Below are 19,203 nucleotides of genomic sequence, written 5' to 3' on the forward strand. Positions count from 1 at the left end.
AGTCCTCACCAATAAAACAAAGTCGCCTTGATTATTTTTTAATTTCAGAAGACCTTTTTTCACTTATGAAGAATACCATTATCATTCCTGGTTATAGAACAGACCATTCGGCAATTCTTTTCACCTTCTCAGCTTGTTTAGAGAAACGGGGCAAAAGTTATTGGAAATTTAACTCTCAGTTACTTAGAGATGCAGATTATATAAAAATGGTTAAATCATGTATTAATGATACTATTTTGGAATACCATCTGTCAGGTGATATGGAAAATCTTCTTTCTGTTGAGTTGTCATGTAATGATCAAACATTTTTTGAAATATTAAAAATGAAGATTAGATCCTTGTCAATAAATTACAGCATTAATAAATCCAGAGAGGAAAAAAATGTCACTCTCAAACTTGAAAATGATATTTTAAATTTTGAAAGTATTATGAATCATTCTCCAAATGATGAGGTTCAAAAATCTTTATTTGAAAAAAAACTTGAACTAGAAAATTGTAGACAAAAGAAAGTTGAAGGCTTGCTGCTTAGATCCCGAGCTAACTGGCATGAGAATGGTGAAAAGTGTACAAATTATTTTTGTAAATTAGAAAAGAAAAATTTTATTAAGAAAACCATAACAGAACTTATTGATGATAAAGGTCAGCATATTTCAGAGCAATCAAAAATTCTGATGGAACAACAAAATTTTTATAAAAATTTGTACTCGAGCAAAAAATTAGATTGCAATGATACATCATTTTTTAATCATAACATTAAGCTTACAGAAGAACAAAGTGATCTTTGTGAAGGAAATTTAACTTTTAAAGAATGTGCTGAATCTTTAAAATTTATGACAAATGGTAAAAGTCCTGGTTCTGATGGGTATTCTGTAGATTTTTATAAATTTTTTTGGAAAGATATTGGCCCTTTTGTCTCTCGATCTCTTCACTTTGGATATGCTGGGGGTAAATTTTCTGATTTTCAGTATCAAAGTATAATAACTTGCATTCCTAAAGAGGGAAAAGACAGACAGTATATTAGTAACTGGCGTCCTATTAGTCTTTTGAATACTGATATGAAAATAGCTTCTGCTGTTATAGCTAATAGACTTAAACCCGTTTTACCATTTATCATAAGTGACACACAAAAAGGTTTTATTAAAGACAGATTTATGGGTGAGAACACACGCCTTTTATATGATTTGATGCACTATCTTGAGGAAAATAATAAGACAGGTCTTTTATTACTTGTTGATTTTGAAAAGGCATTTGATTCCTTGGAATGGTTATTTTTAAAAAATACTTTGAAAAGCTTTAATTTTGGGCCTTCTTTATGTAGATGGTTTGAAACTTTATACTCAGGGGCATCAAGTTGTGTTATAAATAATGGACACATGTCTAAGTTTTTTCATTTAGAAAGAGGTTGCAGACAAGGAGATCCTCTTTCTCCCTATTTATTTATAATTGGGGTTGAATTATTATCTTTGAAATTAAAAGGTAATCCTGACATAAGGGGAATTACTATCAATGATGATGAATCACTTTTAAGCATGTACGCAGATGACACATTCCTTATGTTAGATGGAAGGGAAATATCGTTGAGGGAAACACTTTCATGTTTTGAATCTTTTTATAAAATTTCAGGTTTGAAAATAAATGCTTCAAAGACAAAAGCACTATGGGTTGGAAGTAAAAAATATTCTGATCTTATTTTATGTCCAGACTTAAAACTTCATTGGTCACATTCAAATTTTAAACTTTTGGGGATTGAATTTTCTTTAGATTTAAGCTGTATCACAGAAATTAATTTTGCTAAGAAAATTAAAGAGGTCTCTGCAATTTTGAAGAGCTGGCAACATCGAAAACTCACATTATTAGGAAAAATTACAGTAATTAAATCACTTGCTCTTTCAAAGTTGGTCCATTTATTGACTGCATTACCAAACCTATCACACTCCAGGTTAACAGAGCTCACTTCATTATTTTATGATTTCATATGGAATGGAAAACCAGACAGAATTAAGCGAAACACACTTGTTGGTAATATTTCACAAGGTGGACTTAATATGGTACATCTTCATTCATTTAATATCTATTTGAAAATTAGTTGGATAAAAAGACTGCTGGCAAACCCTAGCGGTGGCTGGCAGCAGTTGTTACTGGCAGACCTTATGAAGTATGGGGGTGAAAGGGTTTTAAATCTTCAGAAAGAAAAGCTGATTGAGATTGCTAAAAGATGTAAAAATTCTTTCTGGAAGGATGTTTTACTATGCTTTTCCGCTGCAAAACCTATTACTGAGATTTCTGTCAGTGACATTTTATCCTTAGATATTTTGAACTTTTCTTCTTTGGATGATTTCCCATATTACATTCAATGGGAAAAGGGGGGTGTGCAGTCAGTAAGTGACCTTATTAATCATGAAAATATGATTTTTTATAAATTTGAGCAATTTCAAGAAAAAGTACAAACCAACAATTTTATTAAATATTATGGTTTGATATCAAAAATCCCTAACGCTATGAAAAAATGCCTTAAAGATAACTGTCTAAATCAAGATTTAGATAAGTCTAACACTGGTGATACTTTCTTAAAAAAAATCAGGTGTAATGTGAAAGCCAAATTTGTATATAAAAACTTAGTAGATGAAGTTATTCAACTACCAACAATTAAATTTTTGAAATGGGCAGAGCTGTTAGTTATTGATACTACAGAATGGTCAGAGTATTTCATGATAACAAAAAAGTCTTGTAGAGATGCTTATTTAAGAACCTTTCAATATAAATTTTTGCATAGAATTATAGCAACGAATACCTTTTTGTACAAAATCAAATTAAAAGATACCAAGTTATGCACTTTTTGTAAACTTGGAGAAGAAACCATTGAACACCTGTTTTTTTAATGCCCAATAACTTTTCAATTGTGGCAGTCTTTTTTCAATATTGTGAAACTTTTTTTTGTAAATTTTGATCTCAACAAAGAGAATGTGTTTCTGGGTTGCAAACATGAAAGTTTATTATTGAATCTGCTAATCATAATTACAAAGAATTATATATATAAATGTAAATTAAATGAAACAAAACCAAATATGATCGAGTTAAAGAATAAAATAAAGAAATACCAATATCTTGAAAATCATATTGCAAAGAAAAATGATAAAGTCCAAGTCTGTGAAAAATTTTGGTCTCCTTTACATGTAATATTTAACTAAGTGTTGTTTTCATATTATCTATGTTTAGTTTAGAGAAAAGAAATAATTTATAAATTATGAGCAAATTTATTTCTTTAAAAAAATTGTATTAAAAAGTAAGTCATGATACATATTGTAACAAAACAGATGAGTGAAAGTATTAGTGTTGTATGTGAGTAAGTCAGAGAGAGAGAGAGGAGAGAAAAATCAAATACAATTTATATGTAACCTAAAATATTTTTATTGTTAAAAATTAATTAGTCAGAAATTCTTTTTGTATATATTGCTATATTTTTTTCTTATATATTCTGTATTTACCCCTTGATACCATTGTCAGGTGGTAGTGTAATGGGGTGTGTAAAATCCTGACTATTGAAAAACAAATAAAAGATAAAAAAAAAAATGAGCAAATTTCCAACAATCAATTATTTTTTGTCAAGAATTGACTTATTATAGTTATAGTTTCTATGGATACTTAGCAAGGTTCCCGTTCAGAGCATAACTTTGTTTTACTGTTCAAAGTCAGATATGAAGTATTATCACTATTATGTTATCGAATATCTGGCCCGAGAACTCAGTACTGTATCCAGATAACTTAATCAGAGTAAGGAGAGTGAGGAAGACAACTTGAAAACTCCTAATCATTAATGTAAAACCAATTGATCATTATGTGAAATATTAAAAAATCATGGAAAACTTATACTGAAGACAAAATGAATTTTGCCAAATATGTGGCATTGATTCTAAGAATATGACCTGAATTCTCATTCTGCTTAAAACAATTACACCAAGGATACTTCAGTTCATCCTCATCACAAATCAGTACTTTACTATTCTGTCCATCCTTTGATATTACTATTATGCTATCTGCTCTACCGTCTGTTACAATAATGTTATCATAAGTATCTATACAAAGTCCTTTTGGTCCTGTTATATTCTGTGTATATTGCCAGATCTGTTTACCTGAACCATCCACACAGTATACTGCTTTACCTACCTCGTCACAATAGATCACCCTGTCATTACAGTATACAAGGTTAAACAGTCCGGATTTATTCTCAACTTGTATTGAATTCACTGTAGTTCCTTCCAAGTCTATAATACAGATTTCATCATCACGCAAACCTAAAAGATAATTATTTGATAATGATAAACCATAGCATGGTAGTTCTAATGAGATAACTTTGGTAACCGTTTCATTATCCAGTTTGAAGATCCGAATGTGTCCCGCCTTAGGATAAGTTATGGCTATAGTGTTCTGATTGATCTGTGTAATACAGTAGGCTCCATCATGTATAGGTAATTTTTTCTGTAGTTTGCCATCAGAAGTAAGTAGGTTTACTTTTCCCGCCCATTCCACAGATATAACTCTTCCATCCATCAGACAAATCATGTCACTGCTGTACGCTTTTATGTTTATATCTATTTTTGTTTCAATATTCATTGTCATGTTGTTTATGTTTGATTGTACTCTTGACTGTACTTGTGCTCTCCTACTCACACTTGTTTCTCTTTTCAAGGCTATTTCTGTTTTAACAATCATTACTTCTCCCAGGGACTCTGTTGATTCTAAATCACTTAGTATCTTTTCTATCGCATCATTTTGCCTCATGTTGATGTCAATTTTGTTTGCCCTGTCATCGTTTTCCAGATCTTCGACGAACCTTTGTAATGTATGTACTTGTTGTTCAATCTGATGTACACCAAGAAATGATTGGAGTTTTGAACTATGTGTTGTGAATGCTGTCAAATTGTTATGAGCTTTTTTGAGCATTTCTTTTTTCTTTGATTTCATTTATTAAATCTGTTGCGTTTGACTTTTCATGATTCCAGATGATGTCTACTTTTTTGCATAACCTCTTCTGCAGGTGGTCTAAATGTTTATTTATTTTCTTCCTTATTTTAACAATTGACTCTTTTATACCTTCATATTGTTCTTCTCCAGTTTTGATGTTTGTTGATTTTTGATATACGATTTCAACTAGGAGATGTGAAATGGAGCTGATATCTTTCTCTACAGATTCTTTTGTTTCTTCAATCTTTGCTTTCTCCACAACAGTCGCTAAACATCTTATTCCCGTACACTTTAAATGGCTAGAAGGAATTCATTCATCACAGCAAGGCATTAAATGATTGGGGCAACACAAGTTAAGCTGTTGACCATGTATGTCATATTCTGTATTGATAGCTCCAGTGGATGGTTTATAATTTTTGATATCTGTTTTATGATCACGTGTTCCATTGGATCTTTTATGGCTATCAGAACATGTTGAACATAATTCTTCATCACAGTTGTAACACCAGAGCTTTAGTCTTTACATTTCTTTCTTGACAAGGTCCACATTCTATAGGTTTACTGGATGCCATGACATAAACATATACAAGATATAAGTTATTCACCCTCATGGTCAGGGTCCACATAGTATAGGTTAACTGGACGCCATGACTCGAAACATAAATAAGATGTAAGTTATTTAGCCTTATGGTCAGTGTCCACATGGTTTAGGTTTACTGGATGACATGTTCTAAACATATACAAGATGTAAGTTATTTAGCCTTATGGTCAGTGTCCACATGGTATAGGTTTACTGGGTGACATGTTCTAAACAAATACAAGATGTAAGCTATTTAGTCTTATGGTTAGGTCCACATGGTATAGGTCTACTGGATGACATGAACTTACACATTTACAAGATATAAGTGGGTTTGCCTGATAAACATGTCAATGTTTGATTTGACTTTATCATCTTTTTAAAGCTGTCAAATATAAGATTGGATTTAGAATTTTGAACTAGTCTCAATGACCCAGGTCAAATTGTCACCTGGTCAGTTTGTTACCCTTGACTTGTAAATGCAGTATTTAGTTAAATATTTTGCAAAATGTTCATAAAGTTATTAGTGTTAGACTGCAAATGATTTGAAAAAAATCATAAAACATAATAAATAAACATAATGAACTATGGATGCTTATTTGTCAAGGTCACAAGTTTGCTTGTATTTGAAATTTAAGTTTAAATTATTTTGTGAAATTTAAAAAAAAAGTATCAATATCTGTGTTCCTATTAACAGTGACAGACTTACCACTTAAAGCGGTCCATAAATGTGGTTTCATTAGACTGATGTTTTTTTTTTAATCCAAATCAATATATGGGAAATGCACTGCAGATGGATCTCAATAGAATTTTACATGCTATTTTTTTCTGTTAGTTTACCAGATGATTGTTGCCAACTTTAAATCTTTCAGACTTTTTAGTTGAAAAATGGTTTCTTAGTAGAATAAGATTGTATAACTTGTCCAGTAACAATTGTTTAATTCTATCTCAACTTTTTCTTGACTTTTTTGCCAAAATCTTTTAAAACAGGATGATTTCATGTTTCTCATTTTGTTTACACTCCGATTTGAAATAACTTTTCTGCACATTTTCATTTAAAAAAAAAAAATCTTAACAGTTTGTGGATAAGAACACTTGGTTTAATTGTCAAGTGCATAAATTATTATCACCAATCATTTTCACTAAGTGCTGCAACTGAAAGCTTTATTATATAATGCTAAAGACAAGTATACCCTTTCAGAGACTCTCTCATTCTATGCATGTGTTCTGTTATTTGTAAGAAAGTGTTGTTTACTGGTGATGTACTTCACAATTTATTTAATAAAATAAATAAGTAAACAAAAGATTTATTTACTGGAGAGCTTTTATCCAACATACATATATGATAAGCACAATACAAAAAACAAATATAACAGTAAGCACATCATGTGAAATAAATAATGTTATGAAGCACAGCAATTAATAAGCAAAATTAAAGCATATAAAGCAAACATAAAATACAGATAAACTAACATTCATGCAATAGCTATTATATATAAAGCATTAAAAGTAATTCAAGCATTTACAAACACAAATAAAAAGTTATGCATCAAAATATAAAAGTACACAAGATAAATAAATGATCTACAGCTCACTGAGATCTGCAGGAGGAACACTAACAGGAAGTGCCCTCCCTATTACCAACCAAACTTTCAGACTGATCCAAAGGCATTAATATACATGTGTAAGAATAGGAACATGTAACTTTGCACTGGCATGTAATTTTGCAAGTAATTGTCAACAAATACAAAATTCACTAATAACACTAATAGATACAGTTTATAATCATTTAACAATGTTAGAGTCAGGTTAGCGATTCCCTCTGTTAAATAGGGAACAGAACCTAACAACAGAGATCTGCATGAGTCGCATGTGGAATAAAGATCGCAGTGAAAAAATGTACACAACAATGTAATAAATACAAGTAAAAACCACTGATTCAGGGAAACAAGCTAGTACAGCACTACAAAACGCCACAGAAATTGTGGAAATTTGACTTCTAAAAAAGTAAAAAATTTACTGAAAATTTACAAAACCTAAATGTCTATAGAGTTATTGCCCTTTGACCAGTGTTAAGATAGTTTAATTAAATGGCAGTCATTTTACTTGTCTGATTAGTTTTATCATGGATACATTTGTTTGTTTGTTGACCTAAAAAAATATCTGAAACCTAAAAGTATTTAATTTTAATGCCCTAATTTATGTTATGGAATATTATTGAATTCTGGTGCTGCTAATGAAAATTTATTGAATACTTAAAGAATATGTAGCTGCAATTTATATTTATTTTTTTACATTTGAGGAAAATGCCTGAAAGCTCTTATTTTGAAAAATGACTTTTTTGAATGTCCAGGTTTGAAAATCTGGTATTTTTGTTAATTTGATTTTCGAAAACATTACTGTATTCTGATATTATTGGCAGTATTTGCAGGTTAGACAAATTTGCAATCCTGTTTTTCATTTAATTACTTTTGGCTTCATAAAAGACTGAAATGATAATATAAATTTATTTGGTCGAAAACATTAATCTTTACATACATGTCTTTACAATAATATAAAGTACAAATACCAATACATATACTAATACTTATTCTTGGATAACACACATGGCGGATCACAAAAATTAAATATCCGCCACATAAATTACTGATGCAAAATATGCAAAAATTAGAATAAATAAAATAAAAATAAAAAAATATTTTTCAAACAATATAATAAGGGAGGGAGGGTGGAAATTTTTTTTGATCTGATTACTCTAAACAATTCTAATGTAATGACTAGGAAAAGGAATTCACTTTAAAAATATAAATCAATTGCTTTAAAAAAGCAATTGTAGGGGGTCTTTCCCCCTGTAAAATTAATTGAATTGGGGGGTGTTTGTTTGTTTGTTTGTTTGTTTGTTTGTTTTCTGTATGGGGTCTATATTATTGCTACCGGAGAAGTTTCATGTTTAGTTTGGAAAGTTTTTCTTTTATTTGAGGTACAGCGCGCGCGCCACATCACGTGACACGGGTTTATAATAACGAAAAGATAGTCTTTTTATTTCTTTTTAGGTGGGGACGTTAAACAGACAACATCTATAGAGATGGAATGTACACAATGTAATTTCTTTTGTCATTGTAGGAAATTGACATTTTGATGACAGTTCACAAGTAGTGCATGTTTTGGATTTAATTGATCCGGTGTAACTTTAAAACACATTTATTGATTATTTTCTGATAATGTACATTTTTCAGCACCTGTTTGTAACACAGATTAGTATTTCAAACTCGGAGCGGACATTTTATTGTAGGTTTTTACTGAGATTTACGGACCTAGCAAGCTATTTTTACGGCATTGCCATTTCTTTTCTCTAGGAAAAGCTTTGAGAGATATCTGCACCAAGTTTTTTTATAAACGTTTAGTACATGTATGTCCTGCTGACTGCAAATTTTGAGGTCGATTGTACTTGTAGTTTCAGAGAACATGTGGATTTTTTTTCAGAAGTGACGTAAGAACAATATTAAATTTCAATTTTTCTTGAATAATTGAGAGTTTGTTCCTTCAATAAACTGTCATGATTAAACAGTCATACAGATTGATTGATTGATTGATTGATAAGTTGGTTAGTTGGTTGGTTGGTTGGTTAAACACGTTGGATAGGGTCAATTGAAACACGGAAAAAGAAACAAAGAAGATCTTGGACCCTATATTAAACACATGAGACGGAAACATGATTGATTGATCATGATCATGATTGATTGATTGGTTGATTGATTGATTAATTGATTAGTTGGTTGGTTGGTTGGTTGGTTGGTTAAACACGTTGGATAGGGTCAATTGAAACACGGAAAAAGAAACAAAGAAGATCTTGGACCCTATATTAAACACATGAGACGGAAACATGATTGATTGATCATGATCATGATTGATTAATTGATTGATTGATTGATTGATTGACTGATTGATTGATTGATTGATTAGTTGGTTGGTTGGTTGGTTGGTTGGTTGGTTGGTTGGTTGGTTAAACACATTGGATAGGGTCAAGTGAAACACGGAAAAAGACACAAAGAAGATCTTGGACCCTATATTAAACACATGAGACGGAAACATGATTGGTTGATCATGATCATGATTGATTGATTGATTGATTGGTTGATTGGTTGGTTGGTTGGTTGGTTGGTTGGTTGAACCCTATAAGAAACACATGAGACGGAAACACGATTGATTGATTGATCATGATCATGATCATTATTGGTTGATTGATCATGATCATGATTGATTGATTGATTGATTGATTGATTGATTGATTGGTTGGTTGGTTGGTTGGTTGGTTGGTTGGTTGGTTGGTTGGTTGGTTGGTTGGTTGGTTGGTTGGTATGTTGGTTGGTTGGTTGAAATTCAAACACACATACAACTGTTTAAATAGTGCCAAAACCACATAATTTGATGACCTTGACCTTTGACCTTGTAACCTTCGTCAAGGTCATTGCTCCACAAGGTCATTGCAAAAGACCCTATGGGTCAAGGACCTTTTGTTTAAGAGTTTTGCCTAAAAATGGCCTTTTAAAAACCATCGATGGGAGTTATGTCCCTTACATGATGGTAAAATCAATATAGTCATAATGTAAAAAAAGTTGCCCCTTGAAGTACCAAGCATTTTTCACTGCTTAATTTTTTTGTATCTATAACCGTTTAAGAGTTATAGGGAAATCAAAGACATATGAAAATCTAAAATATGACCTTGACCTTTGACCTTGACCTAATTTTCTAAGTTAGGAATCAGGGGACTCAAATAAAAACATTCCAGGGTTATACGGTTAACGGTTTATGAGTTAAAAAAACATACCGACAAATTTATTCCGAAAAGATAGATAACTCCTATAAAATTTCTTCGAATCGCTTCGATCCAAATACGCCAAAAATTACTGAGGATGTAACGAACAATTTTGTAAAATAAATTTGTCATAATCTTTAACGGTTGCGAAGGAGATGCCATAACAAGAAAAACAGTGTTTGGGGAGATAACTCCTACAAAGAAAAGTATTCGTTTACGCAGGGTAAATTTCAAAAGCGCATAAACTGTTCGATATCATATACAAAATATCTAAGCGACATATTGCGAAACAAATGTTTATCGCAAGAACAAAATTAGGCGGAAGAAAAAAAAAAATAATCAGAAGAAAAACAATAGGTCTTTCCACAGAAAAGTGGAAAGACCTAATTAAAAGGTGGAGTGAACACAAATCAAAATCAGTTAAGCGAGAATATCAAATGATCGGCCAAAGGGGAGTAACTAGAACATATTTCGCATAGTAATTACTAGTTTAAAAAAAATAAAATAAACCTTCATTTGGGTATACCAGCGTTATCATTCCAATATTTGAATACTGTTCTTATTGTATTATTATGTTTGTTTTTTTTCAGATTTGAGAAAGTACCATTGGTTACTCCTAATGGTGATGTTTTAATAGAAGAACTCGATTTTGAGGTGAGGCTCAGTCTGATTTCATTGAAAATCTCAAATAACTGAAAAACATATTTCTTTGCAACTTATAAATTAGTTCCTCCTAAAATGGTAGAAATTAAAATTGCTCTGTTAAAACAGATTAATTATGAATTTTCCTTAATTTTACCTAAGTTTTGCACTAGTCATCTAGTAATTTGGTATCCTTGACAATACAAGATATTTAGATAGCTGTCTGTGGAATTTAAAATCATTGATCTCTTCATGAAAATATGGCGAAGGGAAGGCTTTGTGCTCTAAAGTGTTGTATTTTCTAACATAGTAAACAGTGGCTACCAGCTTCTCCATGTTTTTTGGGTGGACCTAACTTTATTACCTTTACTTTTTATTTATTATTATTACTGAGGTTCTAGATGATCAGTTTAAGTTATATTTTAAGGTAAAATCTGGTATGAATGTATTGGTATGTGGACCAAATGGATGTGGTAAAAGTTCATTATTCAGGACACTTGGTGAGGTAAATATTTATTTTTAACTCTCACTGAAGCTTTAATATTACTACTTCACCGAATTATTTAATAATTTCACTATTTAGGTCAAAATTATGTAAGTTTTATTGAGTATTTCTAAACAAAGATTAGGTGGAAGATACCCCCTGGTATGTGTAAATTGCCCAGGGTAATGGGTAGCGACACCCAGGTATATGGGTTAGCAACAACCACGACTATTGGAGCAAATATTCTGAGGAAACCCTTAACCATGATATTTGTCCCATAAAGCACTTTACATTGAGTCAATGTAAAGTGCTTTATGGGACAGCTTCAGAGACAGTTTCTAGTAAAATAGTTGATGGCACAACTTAAAGGAGTTGTATAAAATTCTTTCAGTTATGTTTTTATTTTCATATTATATTGTGGACAGTAGGACCCTGGTCAGGCTAGAAATTTGTTAATTGATTTAAAAAAAAACTAGTTGGCGTTTCCATTATCTTTAATCTTAATGATCTCTATAAGTCTAATCTGACAACTGCATCCACACTACAGGTAACTATGCTAAATCAATCTGACATTATTACCAAGGAATATATTACCACAGTGTATAAATAGAATTATCCCGATATAGAGTAATTTCTCGTAATTTGATTGGCTGGTATTGTCCTAATAAATTTCAGTACAATTTTTTATAACGTCAATGAGAATTGTCTCCTTATTTATTACATCAATTGGAGTTATCTCCCTTATACCATTGACCTGTTATCAAAAAATTAAAAAATTAATTGCTTTATAGTCCTAATATTTAAAAAATTTCACAGTTTCAGATTAAATAACTATAATATATTTGGTGATATTGTCCTAAAATTGAATTTGATAATAATGATATGTAAATAACAAAATCAGGATAAATTCGTTACACAGTGTTCAATTGTCCTAATACGGAATTTCTCGTAATAGGACAATTGGACACTGTGTAACTAATAATATTTAATCAAATTTATGTGTTGATACACACGCTGAAAAAAATGGATGAAGTGATTGTTTCAATTGAATTACAACTTTAAATGTTAGTACTGCTGTTATTTACAGTGTGAACAGAGTCTAAGTTTCTATTAAAGCAGTGTTACTGTTGTTATAATGGACTACAGTATATGAAATTAAACTGAAGGATGATCATTGTAATCAGAGATTAACTAGGATATAGAAATAAAATTATGCCTTATCAAGATCCTTGAGAGAGTAAACTCAGTATCAAGATCCTTGAGAGAGTAAACTCAGTATCAAGATCCTTGAGAGAGTAAACTCAGTATCAAGATCCTTGAGAGAGTAAACTCAGTATCAAGATCCTTGAGAGAGTAAACTCAGTATCAAGATCCTTGAGAGAGTAAACTCAGTAAAGCATCCCTTTGATGCTGTTGAGTGGTACGAAACACAGCCATGTCTGGTGGAAATCAGTACATTAAATTATATGCCTCTCATTAGACAAGTTCTATGCTCTGCATTTTAAAGGGGCACTAGCTATAAGATATAGAAAATAATAAAATCATTAATGAAAGTGAAATGATGAAATAAAAATTTGCTCTAAGAAGCCAGTTTTGTTCAGTATGCCAAAAGTAACAAAGAAATGTCACAATGAAATATTCACCTGCAAAGTTAATAATTTTGATCTTATTTAATCCATATTCATGTGTAACTCTATTGAACCTCTTAGCATGAACTGTGTGTGTTCAGCAAGTAAAAGAATGTCAACAATGAAAGTGAAACAAGGGTAAACCATTTAGTTAGCTGATTTGATCTATAAAAACTTGTTCTTATACACGAAAAAAACTTTATTAACATATTGTTATATGAAATCAAACAGACCTAGAAAAATACAGTTGCATGAGTTCTCTATCTATTTGTATATTTGTTTATGTTTATATCTGGTTATATAACCATTGGCAGTCTTTGGAAGGTCACATCAATGGTTAATTAGATGGGGTCTAGACTTAAATACACTGAAAATGCTGTCACAATATTTCCAATTTATGCATCGTAAATTTCTAGTATGAGAATTTGAATATAATTGAACATGAATTTTACGACTAGTGCCGCTTCAAACACTTGATGAATAGGTCTGCTAAATTCTTCCTCTTTCCAACATGCCCTCTTTTTCCAGTGGCCGTTAAAGGACAAGTTTCACTTACTAAAAGGTTAGACAAATCCCTTTATAGTAGTACAATCTATGCTTCAAATTAAAGCTTAAATTGAGAATTAAAATGGGAAATGTGTCAAAAACAGCATATTTTAGATGCATTATCAAAACATTTTCAGACCTAACTACCTTGAGGAAACCCTTAACCTCAACCTAGGATCCAGAATGTTCAGTTACCAAAAGTTGTCAATGATGATTTTAATACCAAGATGCAAAAACCTTTATAGATCAGGGGTGGTTGTGAAAATAAATTATGCTTAAAACATGTAAGAATCATGGAACAATTTAAAGTCCTCAATGCCCTCAACTTTGTACTTGTTTGGCTTTATAACTATTTTAAATCTGAGCATCACTGATGAGTCTTATGTAGAGAAAATGCGCCTCTGGTGTATTAAATTATAAACCTGGTACCATTGATAACTAATTACCAAAACTGACTTAATCACACAAATAATGATAAGGGATTATAACTTTGTCATTTTGAACCAGATGTGCCAAAATGAATTTATAATTGTAAAAATAGAATATATATTCAGAACTATTTCTACAATGTTCTATGTGAAAGAAGTATTTTGGCTTGCTTAAAAAACATCAAAAGTTTAGAATATTTTTTTTAGTTTTTTAGTTTAAAGCAATTATATGCACAGAATTTATTTGTTTTTATAAAAATAAATCTCGGCTCTAACTCTAAAAATAGATATTTAATGTCAAGTGGTCTGTAGTTCATTTGAAAGCTTCAGTCATACTTCATGTACTTATATTTGACATTTTGAAACTGTACCAAATCACTACTTTCCTTAAAAATTCATTCCCCAAATTTGTTTTACATGTTATTTCAGCCCCTACTTACTATTTTGTGCATAAACTATAAGAACAAATTTTCCAAAAATTGCAGGTCATACACTGCACTATAGTACTAGTAACCAGAATTAAGATTGATCAGTCAAAATTGTTGTTAACCTGATTTGAAGAAGATAACTGTTTGAATTCATTTACCTCATAGCATTGATTTATTAATATTTAGAATAATAAGACAGTAAAGTTTTCCCCAATGGAAACCTTATCTAGAAGATAAATTGAATTTTGCCAAGTATGTGCCACTGTAATTAGAAATAAAACCTGCAGACTCATTATGTTTAAAACAAATACACCGAGGACTGTTCAGTTCATCCTCTTTACTAATCAGTACTTTACTCTTCTGTCCATCTTTTGATATTACTATTATTCTATCATAGACGTAGTCTACTACAATAATGTTACCATAAGTATCTGTACAAAGTCCACTTGGTCCTGATAAATCCTGTTTATATTGCCAGATCTGTTTACCTGATTCATCATAACAGTATACTGCTCCACCATAATAGTCACTATAGATTACTCTGTCATTACAGTAAACAAGGTTATGCAGGTCTGATTTACTCTCAACCTGTATTGACTTCAGTGTATTTCCTTCCAAGTCTATAATACGGATTTCTTTATCATCATCAATCAAACCTACAGCCAGAGAATCATTGGAGAATGATAAACCATAGCATTGTTTGTGTAATGTGATGACTTTGGTAACTGTTTCATTCTCCATATTGAAGATCTTAATGGCTTCCTCATTAGGATAAGTTATGGCTATAGTGTTCTGATTGATCTGTGTACCACTGTAGACTCCACCAGGTATAGGTAACTGTTTCTGTAGTTTGCCATCAGAAGTAAGTAGGTTAACTTTACAACCACTTTTCACTACTATAAATCTTCCATCCATCAGACAAATCATGTCAGTGATATACTTCTCTGACTTTATGTTGCTCTCTATCTTTGTCTCTATATTCATGGTCATATTGTTTATGTTGGATTGTTCTTGGGATTTTACTTGTGCTCCCCTCTTCACACTTGTTTCTCTGCTAAAGCCTGTTTCTGTCCTTACAACCATTACATCTCCCAGGGATTCTAATGATCCTAAATTGCTTAGTATCTTTTCTATTTCATTATTTTGCCTCATTTTTATGCTAAATTCTTTTGCCCTTTCATCATCTTCCAGATCGTCAACATAACGCTGACATTGATGTACTTGTTGTTCAATCTGATGTAAACCAAGAAATGATTGGAGTTTTGAACTATGTGTTGTGAATGCTGTCAAATTGTTATGAACTTTTTTGAGCGTTTTCTTTTTTTCTTTGATTTCAGTTATTAAATCTGTTGCGTTTGACTTTTCCTGATTCCAGATGATGTCTACTTCTTGGCATAGCCTCTTCTCCAGGTGGTCTAAATGTTTATTCATTTTCTCCCTTATTATGTGGATTGATTTCTTTATGTCTTCACATTGTTGTTCTTCAGTTTTGATGTTTGTAGATTTATTGTTTACCATTTTATCCAAGAGATGTAAGATGGAGTTGATATCTTTCTCCACAGACTCTTTTGTTTCATCAATCTTAGTTTTTTCCACAACAGTCGCTAAACTTTTTATTCCCGGGCATTTTGAATGATTTACGGAAATACATTCATCACAGCAAGGCATTAAATGATTGGGACAGTACAAGTTAAGCTGTTGACCATGTTTGTTACATTCTGTATGGATAGCTCTGATGGAGGGTTTATAACTTTTGATATCAATTGTTTTATGATCACGTGTTCCTTTTGATCTTTTATGATGAACAGAACATGTTGAACATAATCCTTCATCACAATTGTAACACCAGATGTCAGCTTTAGTGTGTACTTTTCCTTCTTGACAATGTCCACATGGTATAGGCTTATTTGATGCCATGATCCTTAAAATATACAAGATATAAGTTATTTAGCCTCATGGGAAGGTCCACATAGTACAACTTAACGGTACCCAAATTGCACAGAGTACCCAAATTGCAACTATTTAGCAAAAATAGAAGCGAAAACCTTACAAGATTTCCTTGAGACTACAGGATATGTAATTTTATACTATGCACATCTTTCAACATAGGTAAGCACAGTTTAGATATACACATTACGTTCACAGTATTTATCAATAGATGAAGTGTTTACTGAAAAAGCAAAAAATGTACGGAAATGTCACCATGCGACGTCATCAAAACGTCATCTTTTTGAAATTAGCAAATACAATATGTTACAAGAATCCATTTCTTAAAAAATGATGAGTAAGCATGGACTAATATCCAATTGTCCAAAATATTTGAAGAAATTAAACAAAACCTGTTATTCGACTTTTGACTATGCCAATTTAAGCATGGATACAATTTGGGTACATTTATGGTTTGGATGTCAGTTCAGACCATTTTTTCTATAATTCCATATAGATTCAGAATATGGGGAAACCATATAGTAATTAATGATACATATACAAGATAAACACATAATGAAAACTTTAGTCTGAACCATAAATAAATGTAGGTTAAAAAATTGTCAAAATAGGTGCAATTTGGGTACCCTCATGTTAGGTTTATTGGATGCCATAACCCTAAATTTATACAAAATATAAGTTATTTAACCTTATGGGCAGGTCCACATGGTATAGGTTTATTGGATGCCATGACCCTAAACAAATACAAGATATAAGTCACAAACTTTTTTACGAGACCACTGAAGGGGAACCAAAAAGTGGTTTCATCAGACAAGTGGTCTTACAGGTTCTATCTATAGAAAATACACAACAGAGGGACCTAACACATCTTTCCTTTACCATATGATCGATGTCAACTTAAAATTTTCCTGCTTTTTTAGGTTAAAAATGGATTCCTAATTGTAGAATAATTGATATATTGTAACCTCATTCAAAATACAAATACGAGATAAGATTGTACATGATTTGGACACAGATAGGTAAACAATTGTTTGATTTCAACTCAAAATGTTTTCTCGACTTTTTCGCCCAAATCTTTTAAAACAAGATAATTTTGGTGTTTCTCATTTTTGGAAAGATTAGAACTTGTTCTAAATCTTTACTAAGGCACCGGCCTCCCTTACAACACGACAGGTTAGCCACTGTTACTAAATGTATTCACACTGAAATATAGTTCCCTATGGTTCTCATGTATGTGCACATAATACTCATATAAACTGAAAAATGGATATATTATTGGAGCAGTTCATTTAAGAATGTATGTCATTAAGGTGTGTTCATTTGCAGACAGCTGTTTATTAATTAGTTTGATTAACTAATTGAGTATTGATACAATAATAGTTTGATTGACAACTGTCATTACCACTAAACAATCAGAGACAAGGTGGACCTTTAATTACAATGCCCCACCTCCTAAACTGTCAATCAAATTGACCACATTACCTATCAACCTAAGTCTTACATAATTATACAGACCCAATGCAATATACAGTGTACAATATACTTCTCAATAAACAAATATTTGACCTCATAATTGAATACACAAATGTATATATTAAATGTTTGATATATATAAGGATGATTTATTTATTGCCTATTACTTTTGATCTACATTACTTAAAGTGATTCTGTAAATTATATCTGAAAGATAAATGATTAATTAAGGATTAACAAGATCTCTTAATATAAATATGAATATATATAAAAGGTATTCAAGTAAGGCCTATAATTTACTTGATAAATTTCCAATATTCATCTATAATTAATCAACAATTTAGATTAGTTCACATTTTTTTTTATCAGGAATTGGCTTGAAACAGTTTTAAAATTTTAAAAGTTTTAATTATAGCAAACCATTGTTTATTGGGTTATTCCCCATCAATCAGTATGTCTATTGAAAAGCAAGGATTTGTATAGTGCATGTGTCTTACTATACAAATCCTTGATTTTAGTCATTTAAATTTTTATTAGAAGTGAATATATATTTTTGCAATCAAGAAATAATCCACATTTCAATAAATAAGTTTTTTAATTTGTTTATGTTGAAAAAGTACATTTTCAATGCCCTGTGTTGAAAAGTACTTTTACAAAAAATTAATCAAAAGGTACTCTACAACTTTTAATCTTCAATGTCATATAACCTCTGTTTCAACTTACAAAAATGCCCCAAAACAACATTTTTAGATTATTGTTGTTGACACTTTAAAGTTGTTAGCTATTGGTCTAGATGGCTATTGGTACTTTACGGAACGGAACGGAAAGGAATTTCATTTAAGGTATCCAAAGGGGGCATTTATCAAAATTTCGAAAAATCTTTAAAACAAAACAAACTTTAAAATTTCTGTGTTTTACGGTTTTCCATATACAAATAACACAAATGTATACTTAATCTCATCTTCACAGGTGAAATGTGTAATAATGTATAATATCGGGAAATATTCTGATGTAAACTTTTTAATTTATTTTTCCGTTCCGTTCCGTTCCGCAAAGTACCAATTGCTCTGAGGAATTGGTATTTAACGGAAAAAACGGAAACAGACATCTTTAATGTAATTAAAGCAGTATGATAAAAAAAAAATGTCTGACACCTCTTTTTGCATGAGTGGTATGTGTTTTAGATAGCATTTTCGACTTGATCAATAATAAAAAATTTAACACAAAGGCAGGTTACACAAAAAGTCTTTCTCCTTCCATCGGTAATTATAT

General features: G+C 31.1%; 1 protein-coding gene across 1 annotated transcript in view; it reads left to right on the forward strand.

Annotated features, from left to right (window-relative positions):
- Nucleotides 1-10,947: 10,947 nt before the first annotated feature.
- Nucleotides 10,948-19,203, forward strand: part of LOC143060437 (ATP-binding cassette sub-family D member 3-like) — an 83,422-nt gene continuing 75,166 nt past the window's right edge. Inside the window, exon 1 of the mRNA XM_076233603.1 lies at nt 10,948-11,009. The gene's annotated coding sequence lies outside the window, so the exon portion shown is untranslated. The remainder of the gene's footprint in view (nt 11,010-19,203) is intronic.

This window comes from Mytilus galloprovincialis, chromosome 1 (assembly GCF_965363235.1).
Source record: "Mytilus galloprovincialis chromosome 1, xbMytGall1.hap1.1, whole genome shotgun sequence".
NCBI classification, from domain to species: Eukaryota; Metazoa; Mollusca; class Bivalvia; order Mytilida; family Mytilidae; genus Mytilus; species Mytilus galloprovincialis.